Genomic DNA, 14,832 nt, shown 5'->3' on the forward strand with positions numbered 1-14,832 from the left:
TCCTCAAGACGTAATGCTGCCCCGGGTTTGGATGGGTTACCTCTGGAGATCTTTTTGAGATTTGGTTCTCTCCTCATGCCTCTGATGGTTGAGGTATGGGAAGACGCACAGTAGGGGGGAAAACTTCCGGAGTCTTGGTACGAGGCAGGAATTGTTTTGATGCATAAAAAAAATAAAGATCCATTAGAAGGGGAATCGTACCGACCGATATCACTCTTAAATGCGGATACTAAGCTGTTGGCTAAATTATTGGCAAACAGATTATAAACAGCGGTTCCAGCAATAGTTCATAAAGATCAATGTGGCTTTGTTGCAGGGCGCCACATTAGTACAAATATTAGGCGGCTTTTTTCTAGTTTGCAGCTTGGCCAGGGGGGTTCCTGCTCCATCCTGTCGCTGGATGCCTCTAAGGCTTTTGACAGGGTGGAGTGGGACTTCTTCTGGGAAGTTTTACATAGATTTGGCTTGGGTAATAAATTTCTGGAATGGGTTAAATTATTTTATGTCGCCCCGAAGGTCTGCATTAGAGTGAATGGTGATTTTTCTTAATTTTTTTCTCTAACTAAGGGAACGAGGGGGAACTAGTGAGGAGATCGGGGGAGCTGGATTTGGGGGACCTTTGGATAAGATCATGCTCTACGCCGATGATATCCATCTTTGTTTGAAAGATTCAGTGACGTCAGTACCGAAAGTCCTAAAAGTGATTAATGAGTTTGGAAGATACTCAGGTTTTGAGATTAATGTATATAAATCTATCCTGATGCCTCTAGATGAGGAATCTCTGTGCCAATTGGAACATCTAGACTTGAAGATCTCTGGAGTATCTGGGTATAAAAATCAGTCCTAGTGTGGGCTATTATGTGGCACTGAACCTTGTTCCCCTTTTGTCAAAATTGAAGGCAAAGGTGAACACATGGAGTTCTCTTCCATTAAATCGAGCTGAGAGGGTGGTGCTAATTAAAAGTATTCTTTTGCCCCAAATCCTGTATGTAATTGCCCATGCTGGATTGACAAGAAATGGTTTGGCCTTATTAGGACGATCATTAACAAACTTTTGTGGGGGAGGAAGAAGGTTTGCATTAAACAAGAAGTTTTAATGAGGGATAAGGGTAAGGGAGGACTCTCCCTTCCGTCATTTTTTCATAATTTTTTAGCCGCTCAGACTCAATTTATAATTGAAAACAAAGGAAGTTTGCTTTTTCAAATTATTTCTAATAAGGTTGGGAGACGGTTTAATTCAATATTTGCCCTACTGGAAGCGGGACAATTAAAGAGACGGGATATTAGGAAATTAGCTTTGGCGATACTTTTGGTGTGTCACAGTTTATGGGGATTAGTCCCTTAGGACTAAGTAAGTGGACTCCCTGGACCACCGCGGGAGATAACAACCTTAGCCGCACCCGGGAGCGGAGTCTAAGTGAACTCCTGGTCTTCACCAGAGCCCGCCGCAAAGCGGGATGGTCTTGCTGCGGCGGGGAGTCACCAGGTCGCTCCGCGGGTGCGACTAGGCCCACAGTGGCAGCCAAGGTAGGGACACGGGGACCACGGGCAGGCAGTCAGGACCACGGGAAGGCAAGCAGGCAGGACCACGGGAAGGCAGGCAGGCAGGACCACGGGAAGGCAGGCAGGCAGGACCACGGGAAGGCAGGCCGGAAGGACCACGGGAAGGCAGGACCGCCACAGGATAACAGGACCACTGTAGGATACCACGTAACAAGGGAACACAGGAAACCAGGAACACGGAAACACCATGGAACACAGGAATTACAAAATCCACAGAGGCGTCTGGAAACGCTCGGGAACACGGAGGGCTTTCTCTTCAGTAACAGGACATGAAGATCCGGCAGGGGATGCTGGGAGTCGCCAGGCTATATAGCTGAGCCAGGAATGCCAGAGCCAATAAGGAGGACGCTGGCCCTTTAAGGCTTTGAGAAGTCTGCGCGCGCCCCCTCTAGTGGCAGGAGCACACGACTGCATGGGAGAAGCATGCGGCCTACACGCTGGGAGCAAGAGTGCAGGCCGGAGCCAGGAGAGGTAAGTGAGAGCTGGGGAAATGGGGACTGCAGCAGCAGGCACGGGTACACCCTCAATCCATACCATGGATCGCGGTAGTAACCGTGACATGGTGAATACATGGAGAGAGGTAAAGAAGTTGTTAGAAATTGAGGGAGGTTTTAGATTTACACCTCTGTGGGGTAATCTTAACTTCCCAGAGTTGTTTAAGATGTGTACTGGTGGGCACAAAGTTTCCACACCAAGTAATGACTTACACATCTTCCAGATCTATAACAAGGTGCATTGAGAAGGTGTACTGGTGGACATATAATTTACCACCCTGAAGATGTGTGATACACCTTCCCAATGTCAACTATTTACATCTATTTACACCTTATTTACACCTGACGCATTTCCCTGCAAATAGCAGTTCATCAGAGGTGGAATATAGTAATACACTATATGGCACGTATCGTGGGTTTAGGAATACAGTGCTTCAGTATGATACAGTTAATCACTGCCCGCATCCACTTCGTGCCTAACACTAGTAGCAGTAGCGTCTCATTTATCTAATGTCAAAGTGTACTGAGTTCGAGTTCTTACTCATGATATTTTATTAGCATATGAACCGTATCCTGCTGACTAGCTATCTCAGCTAACGGCTCTAAGTTTCTGCTCTCATCATGCCATTTTCTCTCTCTCACTCAGTACAACATTATTTCGCTCTCTGCCTAGTTGGACGCCGACGTTGGTATGGCCACGCGTGCCGCGTGTACTCGCGTCTATTCGCTCCACCCTCAGGGGGTTGGTTCAGATTACGGGAGCCAATCAAGCATAGTATCAAGCTGCCAACCAGAGAAGCAAGAAGAGAATGTCATCCAAGTAGGTGCGTCCCTTCTATCCAATCGCAGCAGCTCTACATGAATCAGCTCCCTCGCTTGTTTATATTAGAAACCGCGCCCCTAGACCCACCACTTTCTGGTGGTACAGTAATCGTTTAAGGGGGATGTTATTGCGAATATAGCGGACACATATGTGAAATTACCAGAAAGATGACGGCTATTCTTCTGCGAGTATAGGTACATTATATCGGAGGATGAATCCCAAAGCGAGGATACAGAGCGCACCAGCACATCATCCGGACCGTCAGGATAAAGGAAGCACTTGTACCATTATAATTGCTTAGCGGGTCAACCTAAGCAATAATTCAGACCACAATGATCAAGATATTCATAACGTACCGTAGCTCCCCGGTATGTAAAACAGAGGATTTAAATGAAACAAGTATAGATTATGTGTTCATTGAGTCCATCATTTTGTAGGGTTTTTAAGGTGAAAATCCACCTGGATTCTCGTTGTATCACCTTACGGGCGAGGTCACCTCCCCTTGGGGATGGTTCCACCACCTCAATGACCTGAAATTGTAGGACCATGTGGTCACCATTGTGGCACTCAAATACATGTCTCGATACAGCTGTATCTTTCTTGTTTTTGGTGTCGTTGATATGCTCCCTTATCCTCCTTCTGACTTCCCGTGTGGTTTGTCCAACATGGACAAACCACACGGTTTGCCACAACTGGATGCCACAAATGCAGGTCATGAGATATACAACCCCTGCAGATTTGCAGTTGGCAAAGTTGCGCATCCAGTATGTTTGGCCAGTAGTGGTACTTTGAAAGGATTTCCCTGTTAGAATGTATTTGCAGGCTTTGCAGCCCCCACATCTAAACGTACCCTTGGGTTTATCAGGAAGCCAAGTTCCCTTGCCTGTAAGAGGCTTAAGATGACTATGGACAATCATATCCTTGATATTTCGTCCTCGTTTGTACGTAATTGATGGATAATCCTCGATCGCATCAGCGATATCATTATCCATTTTGAGAATGCCCCAGTTCCTGCTCAGGATGTGATGTATTTCCCTGTGGCAGTTATCAAAGGTGCCAATTATTCTCAATTTGCAGTACGTACTTTGGGATTCAGCAATGTGTTCCTCTGACAGTTGAGTGCATGCTGATGTGCCTCCTTCAGTACTTGAGTAGGATAGCCCCTCTCAACAAATCTATTACGAAGATCCTTGGCGGCTGATAAGTAGTCCTCAGTTGAAGAGCAATTTCTTCGTACCCTTAGGTACTGACCTTTGGGGATACCCCTTTTCAAAGGAAGAGGGTGCCAGCTATTCCACTGCAGAAGGTTGTTGGTTGCAGTTGATTTTCGGAATAGCTTGGTTTTCAGTTTTCCTGTGGGAGACAATTCAATCGTTACATCCAAGAATGTTATCGACACTGGGTTAATTTCCGATGTGAAGAATAAACCTAGTTGATTTATGTTCAATATCTCCACAAACTCGCAGAAGAGTTCTTTGGTGCCGCTCCAGACAATCAGGACATCATCGATGAACCTCAGCCACAACACTATGGCCGAGGTCCATCGCTCGTATTCCTCCTGGAACACCACCTCCCTCTCCCACCAGCCCAGGTAGAGATTAGCATATGTGGGGGCGCATGGGCTCCCCATTGCAACTCCCCTGAGCTGGTGGAAGATTCTGCCCTCAAAGAGAAAGAAATTCCTTGTCAGGATAAAGTCCAATAACTTGAGGACAAAGTTGTTATGGGCCGAGAAATGGACACCCCTCATTTTTAGGAAATCGCCCACCGCCTGACAACCCTTGTCATGTGGGATGGAACTATATAGGGCCTCCACATCTAGGCTCGCCAGTAGAGTCCCTGTCGGAAGTTCAACCTCATCAATCTGCCTCAGAACATCCATGGTGTCCCTCACATAGGATGGAAGGGCCACTACGAATGGTCGCAATATCTCATCAATATAGATGCTCGCATTTTGTGTCAAGCTGTTGACCCCCGACACAATGGGTCTCACCTTTAGTGTGGTCACCCCCTTGTGTATTTTGGGTAGGGAGTAGAACGTGGCCGTGCTAGAATTGTAGGGATACATGAATTTCCATTCTGTTTCAACTCCCAGCCAAATTGTTCACTCGGGTTTGTAGACAACTTCTTATAGCAATGTTGGTCTTTAAGTATCTTTAAGCACATAGCAACATACTTATCCCTTTCCAGCACGACCACGTTCCCCCCCTTATCCGATGGCTTGATGATGATTGTGGGATCACTACTTAGGTTTCTTAATGCTTCCTGTTCACCCCTGGAAAGATTAGATTGTGTTATGCCTCTCGTGTTTAGAGCACACAACTGGTCTGTCACAACCTTCAAGAAAACATCAATTGGAGAGCCATCACCCACTGGTGCTAGATTTTTTGATTTTGGTCCTAGATTCGTAAAAGGACCCTCTCCTAGCGTTCTTTCACTCTCCTCCAACAGGGCCTCCAAGTTATGAAAATCGGACATATCTTCCTCCGTTAGTCCTTATTCAAGACACTTTTTCCTGTCATGCAATTTAAAGAATTTTTTCCACTTGAGTCTGCGACAAAATAAATTCAAATCCTTAACCCACTCAAAAACATCCACCTGTGGAACAGGGACAATCCTCTTGATAGGACACTTCTCTCCTCATCAGTTAAAACTCTCTCAGATAGATTAATAATTTGAAGCCTGTCATTAGTAGAGTCGGAGGGGAGGGCTATGTTTTTTGAAGTTCTTTTTTGTCCCCTTAGTAGGTAGTTTGAGATGGGTAGCTCCTGTCCTAAAAAATGTTCTCTCTCGGAGCTGATCGAGGGTTCCCCTCTTCCACCTCGCGGACCCCTACTTCCTCTCCCTCCTCTACTGCCTCTACCTCTGCCCCTTCCTAAGTTGGGGCCTTTCGCTTCTTTACCCCGATTTCTCCTTCCTCTTTGGGATTGTGAGCCCTCAGAATCCGATGGATCCCAATCCGATGAGGATTGATTTCAGTCACTTGTCACATGAGTCTTTGTCAGAAAGTCTAAAACTCTTCCTTCCTTGAAATCCAATGTGTCCCTACAGTACTGGAAATGTTTTCTTTCCTTAATGTGTGCAATGAATTTCTCAATGTTCTGTTGTAAATGATTCTCTTTCTTAGCAAATTCGGGGTGACTTGAGAATTTTTTTACACTCTCAATGCCCTCATCCAACAGTTTAGTATTGGTTTGCAGGAGACTTTTTTCTTCCTCCAATAGGAGTCCCATTAATCTCAAGGAGGATTCGATTGATTCCTTTTCCCACTTGGACATTAATGTTGGTGACCTAATTTGTTCCGCTGGTAAAAGGCCAATCCTTAATCCACGAGGTACGATCTTATTCTGGATGTAAATATCTAGGGTCTGAACCTCCCAAAAGGATGGCACTTGATTTTTGTAAGTGCGAGTTAGTTTCCTGAAGGCCGCCGATATACTAATACTCTGACCCTGGGTCTGGAGTTCCCCCTCCGAAAAAACCTCCCTCACATCTAGCCAACCCTCTGTATTCACTTTGCCCGCTAGGAATCCTGCCTTCCCTTAATAACTATAAATTATTCTTCAAAATCAATTAGGAGCAAATGCTCAAAAAATAAATGCAATTGATGTCCCTATCAAAAATTCAAAATTTAATGTACTGCCTGTATAGAGGAACATTTAAAACCAACTTTTATTATGTAATCGCTAAAATTATGTGTGCTGAAGCTCACACTACCAATAAACATGGAAGCCCAACAGACATCTAAGTGTCAAAGAAACAGGCTTGGATATATTGAGAGCCACTACTTCCAATCTATCAATGGTCTGCCATTTCTTTTTAAATTTCGTTGGCGGATATTGGGGTCACATCCCCCTCCCGCATATAATCTTTTAGACAGAGTATTAGGGAGTTCCTATATTTGTAGCACACTGTGTTGACAATAGGAGGGCTCAGACATATATATCCACTGAGATGGTACATGACCAAATTCTTAGTGTGTCAGGGGGTATTCAATATTTAAATTCTCTGTCTTCACCCCAAGGCATCACTAACGTGTATTCGAGAGAACTGTACTGGTGGGCACAAAGTTTCCACACCAAGTAATGACTTACACATCTTCCAGATCTATAACAAGGTGCATTGAGAAGGTGTACTGGTGGACATATAATTTACCACCCTGAAGATGTGTGATACACCATCCCAATGTCAACTATTTACATCTATTTACATCTTATTTACACCTGACGCGTTTCCCTGCAAATAGCAGTTCATCAGAGGTAGAATATAGTAATACACGATATGGCACGTATCGTGGGTTTAGGAATACAGTGCTTCAGTATAATACAGTGCCCGCATCCACTTCATGCCCAACACTAGTAGCAGTAGCGTCTCATTTATCTAATGTCAAAGTGTACTGAGTTCGAGTTCTTACTCATGATATTTTATTAGCATATGAACCGTATCCTGCTAACTAGCTATCTCAGCTAACGGCTCTAAGTTTCTGCTCTCATCATGCCATTTTCTCTCTCTCACTCAGTACAACATTATTTCGCTCTCTGCCTAGTGGGACGCCGACGTTGGTATGGCCGTGCGTGCCGCGTGTACTCGCGTCTATTTATAGTATTCGCTCCACCCTCAGGGGGTTGGTTCAGATTACGGGAGCCAATCAAGTATAGTATCAAGCTGCCAACCAGAGAGGCAAGAAGAGAACGTCATCCAAGTAGGTGCGTCCCTTCTATCCAATCGCAGCAGCTCTACATGAATCAGCTCCCTCGCTTGTTTATATTAGAAACCGCGCCCCTAGACCCATCACTTTCTGGTGGTACAGTAATCGTTTAAGGGGGATGTTAATACGAATATAGCGGGCATATAATAAACACATATGTGAAATTACCAGATAGATGGCGGCTATTCTTCTGCGAGTAGAGGTACATTATATCGGAGGATGAATCCCAAAGCGAGGATACAGAGTGCACCAGCACATGATCCGGACCGTCAGGATAAAGGAAGCACTGGTACCATTATAATTGCTTAGCGGGTCAACCTAAGCAATAATTCAGACCACAATGATCAAGATATTCATAACGTACCGTAGCTCCCCGGTATGTAAAACAGAGGATTTAAATGAAACAAGTATATAAATCCTCTGTTTTACATACCGGGGAGCTACGGTACGTTATGAATCAAGCTCAGGACACCAAAAACAAGGAAGATACAGCTGTATCGAGACATGTATGGGAGCACCACAATGGTGACCACAGGGTCCTACAATTTCAGGTCATTGAGCTGGTGGAACCATCCCCAAGGGGAGGTGACTTCGCCCGTAAGGTGATACAACGAGAATCCAGGTGGATTTTCACCTTAAAAACCCTACAAAATGATGGACTCAATGAACACATAATCTATACTTGTTTCATTTAAATCCTCTGTTTTACATACCGGGGAGCTACGGTACGTTATGAATATCTTGATCATTGTGGTCTGAATTATTGCTTAGGTTGACCCGCTAAGCAATTATAATGGTACCAGTGCTTCCTTTATCCTGACAGTCCGGATGATGTGCTGGTGCGCTCTGTATCCTCGCTTTGGGATTCATCCTCCGATATAATGTACCTCTACTCGCAGAAGAATAGCCGCCATCTATCTGGTAATTTCACATATGTGTTTATTATATGCCCACTATATTCGCAATAACATCCCCCTTAAACGATTACTGTACCACCAGAAAGTGATGGGTCTAGGGGCACGGTTTCTAATATAAACAAGCGAGGGAGCTGATTCATGTAGAGCTGCTGCGATTGGATAGAAGGGACGCACCTACTTGGATGACGTTCTCTTCTTGCCTGTCTGGTTGGCAGCTTGATACTATACTTGATTGGCTCCCGTAATCTGAACCAACCCCCTGAGGGTGGAGCGAATACTATAAATAGACGAGAGTACACGAGGCACGCACGGCCATACCAACGTCGGCGTCCCACTAGGCACGGAGAGCGAAATAATGTTGTACTGAGTGAGAGAGAGAAAATGGCATGCTGAGAGCAGAAACTTAGAGCCGTTAGCTGAGATAGCTAGTTAGCAGGATATGGTTCATATGCTAATGTCTGTATATGGAACTGTATGTGTGTATATATGATGTGTATATGCTCTATGTGTGTAACAGGGTATAAATGTGTATGTATGAGTGATGAACTGTATGTTTATGTAATATATGTATATTTTTAAGCCGGCAGGGGGCCCGATTCAGAAGTCTGCTTTGGGGCCCTGCCTCTCCTAGTTACGCCACTGGTTGCCTATATAAGTGATTGTTACTTATTTTCTATCAAAAGAAACATTAACATATACTATTTGCAGTATAGAACACTGGTTGTGTGTCACAGGTGCTTCCGCAACCCACGACTTATGACGCAGGCGCACCTGTGATCCTCCGTGTGCCACCCAGCCCCTGCTGCACCCCTCACCTCTCCTGGATCCATTGCTGGCTATGATAGGGCCAGCGCGCCGATAATTGGCGCTGGCTGGCTGTCAATTCTGATAAAGTCTCAGCCTCTTCCTGTCTTCCTTGCTGGATCTTTGTGCCTCATAACCTTAGAGAAAGCTTTCCTGATGCCCTGTGCAATTATCCTGATTTCCTGTTGCAACCTCGATTCCATTCCTGACCTCTGATCCTGTGCGGCCTGTCTCGACCTCCTGCCTTACCCAGACCACGAGTTTGCCTTATGACTTTGTACTTCGCTTTGGCCGCCACCCAGACAAAGTTGCACCTGTGGAACGACCTGGTAGTACCATACCACAAGTCCAAACTGATTTCTGGTGAAAACCGGGTGCCACTTAGACTCCGGTCCCAGGTGTCGGGTTACGTCATCGTCCGCGGTGGTCCAGAGGATCCACTACCATTGATCCTGACATTGAGATAATACCATGTGATTTACTAGTTTGAGACTTTTTGTGTTATTGATATGTTGTTAAAGAGGTAGCACTGACACCACATGAGGTATTAAATTCTGTGATTGGAAATTCCGTTTTTTATAGCCCTGCCCTTCTGATGTAGTTGTGTGTCCCTCTAGTACAGTGTATTTGTTCAAACTCTTTTCTGTTGTGTATTTTTAACATAATAAAATTTTGATGTTTTTTCATGACAAAAACTGTGGTTGAAGTCTGGCTTTTTTATGTAAGATGTACATAGTGAAAGCCGTAAATATGAAGCTCCTAGGAAAACGGCGCAATTGCGGTTTTTTGTGAATTGTGCTGCATTTGGAATTTATTTTGCAGCTCCCCAGTGCACATATTGGGGTATTAAAGGAAACCTAACATCAGATATATGTGATAGTAGGTTGCCACCTAAACCCTAATCTATCTTTAGATAATACAACACTACTATATGCACTACAGTTTATCTAATAAGCAAATTTCTGGCAGTGGCTACTGATGTGTGGAGTAGCCTTTCCGTGCAGTAGGAGCAAAGACTACTAAACTCCCCAGTAGCCTCTGCTGTCCCTGCCTACCTGCTTGATCCTGGCACCCTTCTTCACTGGTTGTAGATCTTGCTTGTGCACTCTGCATAAACTCATATCTATGCAGAGTGCATGTGCAGTAGCCCTGGCTTCGGAGCTGATGGGGTGCAGCTATGCATGTATGTTCTGCATAGATATGAGGCTGTGCTTGCGCATAGTGGTGTTGAAGACCTGCAATCAGTGAGGCAAAACAAAAAAAGGCCACATCATTAAGGGGTTAAAGGTTAAAAGTCCACACATACTGGCCTTCCTTGCTTAGTTGCCTAATGAAAATCTGCTGCATGTGCCAATTCTGTGATGTATTTTGAAGATATTCTAGATCAGGAGCATGATCAAGGCTTTGTGCTGAAACTTACAACACCATACCTGATTGTGGACTTGTGCCGGGATCTTTCCCCTTTTTATTTGTGCCGCTGAACTTTTGCGTGGATCGACAAGCACTTGCGGTCTTGAAGGTGGTGTGGATTTGAAGTGCTGGGTGAGCTGCATGCTGTGTTTTCTTAAATCTAGATCAGTGGTGGAAAACTTATGACAAGGATGTGCAACACCCTCGCCGATGCAATGGCGAGAGAGGGTTTGCGAATACGTCCCACCTGCATGTAATCACCTCACACTACATGGTCCTGATAGGACATAGGGGTATTGCAGTGGTTAATCCTGCCTGGCAAGGCAGAGGTTAAGTATTTTGTATGATGCAAGATGCTGTTGTCCAATGATATGTGTTACATCCTGTGCTCTGTAAGCTGAGATGTGATTGGAGGAGCAGCCACCACCTGACCAAAGGGAGGTAATAAAACCCCCTGGCCAGGAATGTTCTGGATGATTATTCTAGTGTGGAATCCTAGGAGAATCAGTGTGTGCGTGAGAAATCTCTGTCTAGCCCATACCAGAGCAGGAAGAGCCTAGCCCCTGCCTCTGAAGAGTGGAGTAATAGATTAGAGTTAGTGTAGTGAGGAAAAGGGGTATCATCTTACCTTTAAAGGTGATACCTGAAGCCCTACAGGACAAGCTGAAGCTTCCTACCAGGACACAGCTGCCTCCCAGCCTGCTCTCTACATCCAGGCTGGTGAACTATCTCCTGAGGCTCCCTCCAACTCACATCTCGGCACTCCATCTACCTGTTAAAGGCACGTTTGCTGCGGTTCAAATAAAGAACTGTAAGTTGTTTTCTTCAACTTCTGTCTCCGTCTGGTCCCTGCTAATACGGCTGCCTTCATCACCGGCACCCTGTCCATCACCCAGAGACTCACACTCGGGACATTAAGGGGTTGCCCCAGGGAGATCCGCTATAGCAGCCTCTCCCTCATCTTTTCTTGCCAACACCACCCTGCTGGAGACCTGCCAGGCTGTAGGACAGCCCTCCGGTTCCCCCGTACCAAGCACCGTGACAATAGCGTGCTTAGGCCGCAACCGCCAGCCACTCCGGTATCGCGGGCCCCGGCTGTCTCCAGGCCTCACCTCAAGGGCTAGGCCCCGGTGGGGGATGTTGCAGATGCCAGAGGTGGCACTTGAAGCCCTCTCTATGGGCACCTAGGCAGTCACTCTAGCACAGAATTTGCCAGACAGGACTCAAGGCAAAATCCAGCCATCAGAGAAAACCCAGGACATGCAGTGCTCAGTTATATTTTCAAACATACATCCTAGGCTTCTTGGGACTACTGGAGGAGTGAGAAGGTGTGGACAGAGCTGGACTAGCATTGGACCTTTTGCTTCAGGCCCCACAATTCTTCATGTTCAGGGGATCCTGGAAGGAAGCTATAATGATACACACAATATCTCCACTTTCTTTCTACTGTATTGGTTTCCTCAGGACGCTGATACGATTAAAAGCTGTGACAGAACGGGGGCAAAAAGTTACTGCTTAAATTGCATTGTTGGCACTTTGCAATAAATTAGTGGGTTTTGGTTGTTGTTTGGGTACTCGTTCTATAAAAGGTTTGCCATCACTGTCAAGCAAATGAAGGAATTGGCTAATAGTAGAATCATATACGAAAACATTACAGTACAATGGCACTTAACAAACTAGAGATCTATAGCTGTTCCTACTATTGCATGAAACAAGCTCAGTTATTATAAGACAATAAAGATTAAATAAAGAATTTTCATACCAAAAAGATGCACTGCATCTATCTCTTAAAACCTAATCTACATTTCACACTATCTTGTGCATATGGGATCCACCGGAAATTTTCAGCTTGGTAATAACATGGGATATGTCTGAAGCTGTGGTGCTCTATTCTTCATGTACAGTGCATATAGTATATTTCATAGAAAAAAGAAATATTGGATGGCACTCACCATGCTTCTAAAATCTTCAACTTTATTTCATGAAATGAAGTTGAAGATTTTAGAAGAATGGTGAGTGCCATCCAATATTTCTCTTTTCTATTATAAAATTACATTGATTACATATTTTTAATCACTCATGAACAATAGCCTGATCATATATTAACAAGACAGCTGTTTGATGTATCCCTCTACATATTTGGCGAAAGAAACTGTGACACATATAGATTTGCCAGGTATTAGTATACACTTGATCTGACCACAGCTAATAATTCACATTATCTAGGCAGTCAGATATTATTCCAGTGATTTGCTTTTTTAACAACAATATTCATAACAGACTTCAGACAACATGACCTATATGTATATGGGAAGGTTGATGCATTATTGTATCAATATCTTCTGTGCCGCATTATGTAAATAATTTGAACATAGACCTTGTAAGCTGAAGGTATGAAATCCATGCTGATTCCAATGATTTATTGGGAAAAATTTAAAAAAAATCTTACTGCATGAGTTCAATACAGTAGCATGCCTGTTTTGAAGTTAATGAAATAAATAGTAATACACAATTCATATTGAAATCCTAAGAACGCTATAAACTCTTTCTTCATAATGTAACATGATGTGTTATTAGCCACACTAAATGTACATTTATTGTTACATCTTAAATGAAAAGTAAATAAGTAACTCCAAGTGGGTTTAGAAGCCAGTAGTATTGTAATCTGTAAAAGTATTGTCTATTACAATACTAAATAAGATGAATGTGCCTTCTTATTACACAACACGTTCAATTTAACCCTAAAACAACATTTATACATTAGAACTTTCACTTCACATGGGCCAACTGGTGCCATCTATGCAATCATAATTAGGTTCCCCATTCAGGGGAACTCACCATACAATGTCCAACAAGAATTTTCATCTGAGCATGTGCCACTCAGGGGGTCTTCTTACTTGGTCCATGCTTTTACAGTTATAAACAGTCTGCAACTATAGCATAAAGTGTTAGTAGACTAGAGTGCACAAATAGAAAAATATAGGTACAGAGGCATTGCGAATATACTCTCAAAACTGATCAGGGAGGAACTGTGATCACTGTCCCATTGACAATAAGGGACATCACTTTAAAACACTGAGAGATTTTAAGAATGGATTTACCATCCCAATAGCACATACCAAAGAGCTCTCAATATTTGAGACCATGTGATACATAGCTACAATACCCATCCAAAATCACAGACAACAAAAAAACACATGGCTTTTATAGGTATAGTATATGTATAACATGCAGAGTCATTAAACACAGACATATGTTTACAAGTAAGTAACATATACCATTAAAAGCTATATTAGTTGCAGATCCATAGGCGTCATATATCTAGACTGTATAGTGTGTGTCTATGGAGGCTGCATGAGCTCACATCTAAACTGTGTTATACAGCTCTGAGGTGGGAAAATTAACCCCTTCGCTTCCAGCTTGATTTTTGAAAATATTTCCCATAGCATACTACAGCCAGGGAGAGAGCAGAAAGAGAGACCCATTAATCCTGTAGACAGATTTGCCATAGCAACGTAGAAGTAACTAATAAGAGGCAGTCTGTGTCTTAATACACTAAGGAGAATTTCCTAATGAAGTATAATAGAAGTTCCCAACATTCTCCCCCACACAATATCAAAAATCATCTGAAATTCAGTTACTCTATGGGTACTGTGTGTCCATGTGGCCCGATCTACAGCAGAATGCAAGTACAGGTCAGAGATGCTGGTTACTAATGGACCTGTCCTGTGCCTTTTCCCACCCCCACTACAATCATCTACCTTAAAATCCTAAGCCTCAGGAATGCCCTGTTAAATGCTAATGGTTTCTGAATCCATCAGCTTCAGCAACTCTTAGCTGCAGTCTTATTTGGTTTTCTTCCATTCTTCAATGTCCATGAGGAAGGGAAGGATCCTGATTGGTCCACAACCTTCTCAGAAATCCTTCTGTGAATAGGGGTTCCCTCACATATGTTATAGACCAGTGGGAGTCTTTGCAAGCACAGTCAAAGATTATCATATTAAAACTTTGGGTGAAAATAGGCCGCTAGAAGCTTTGGGACCTGGAAAACCTATATCTGTATAGTCTTCACTTTAAGGCCATCAGTTTAGATAACTGTTGGCTAAACATTTT

Source organism: Engystomops pustulosus, chromosome 3 (assembly GCF_040894005.1).
Source record: "Engystomops pustulosus chromosome 3, aEngPut4.maternal, whole genome shotgun sequence".
In the NCBI taxonomy this organism is placed as follows: Eukaryota; Metazoa; Chordata; class Amphibia; order Anura; family Leptodactylidae; genus Engystomops; species Engystomops pustulosus.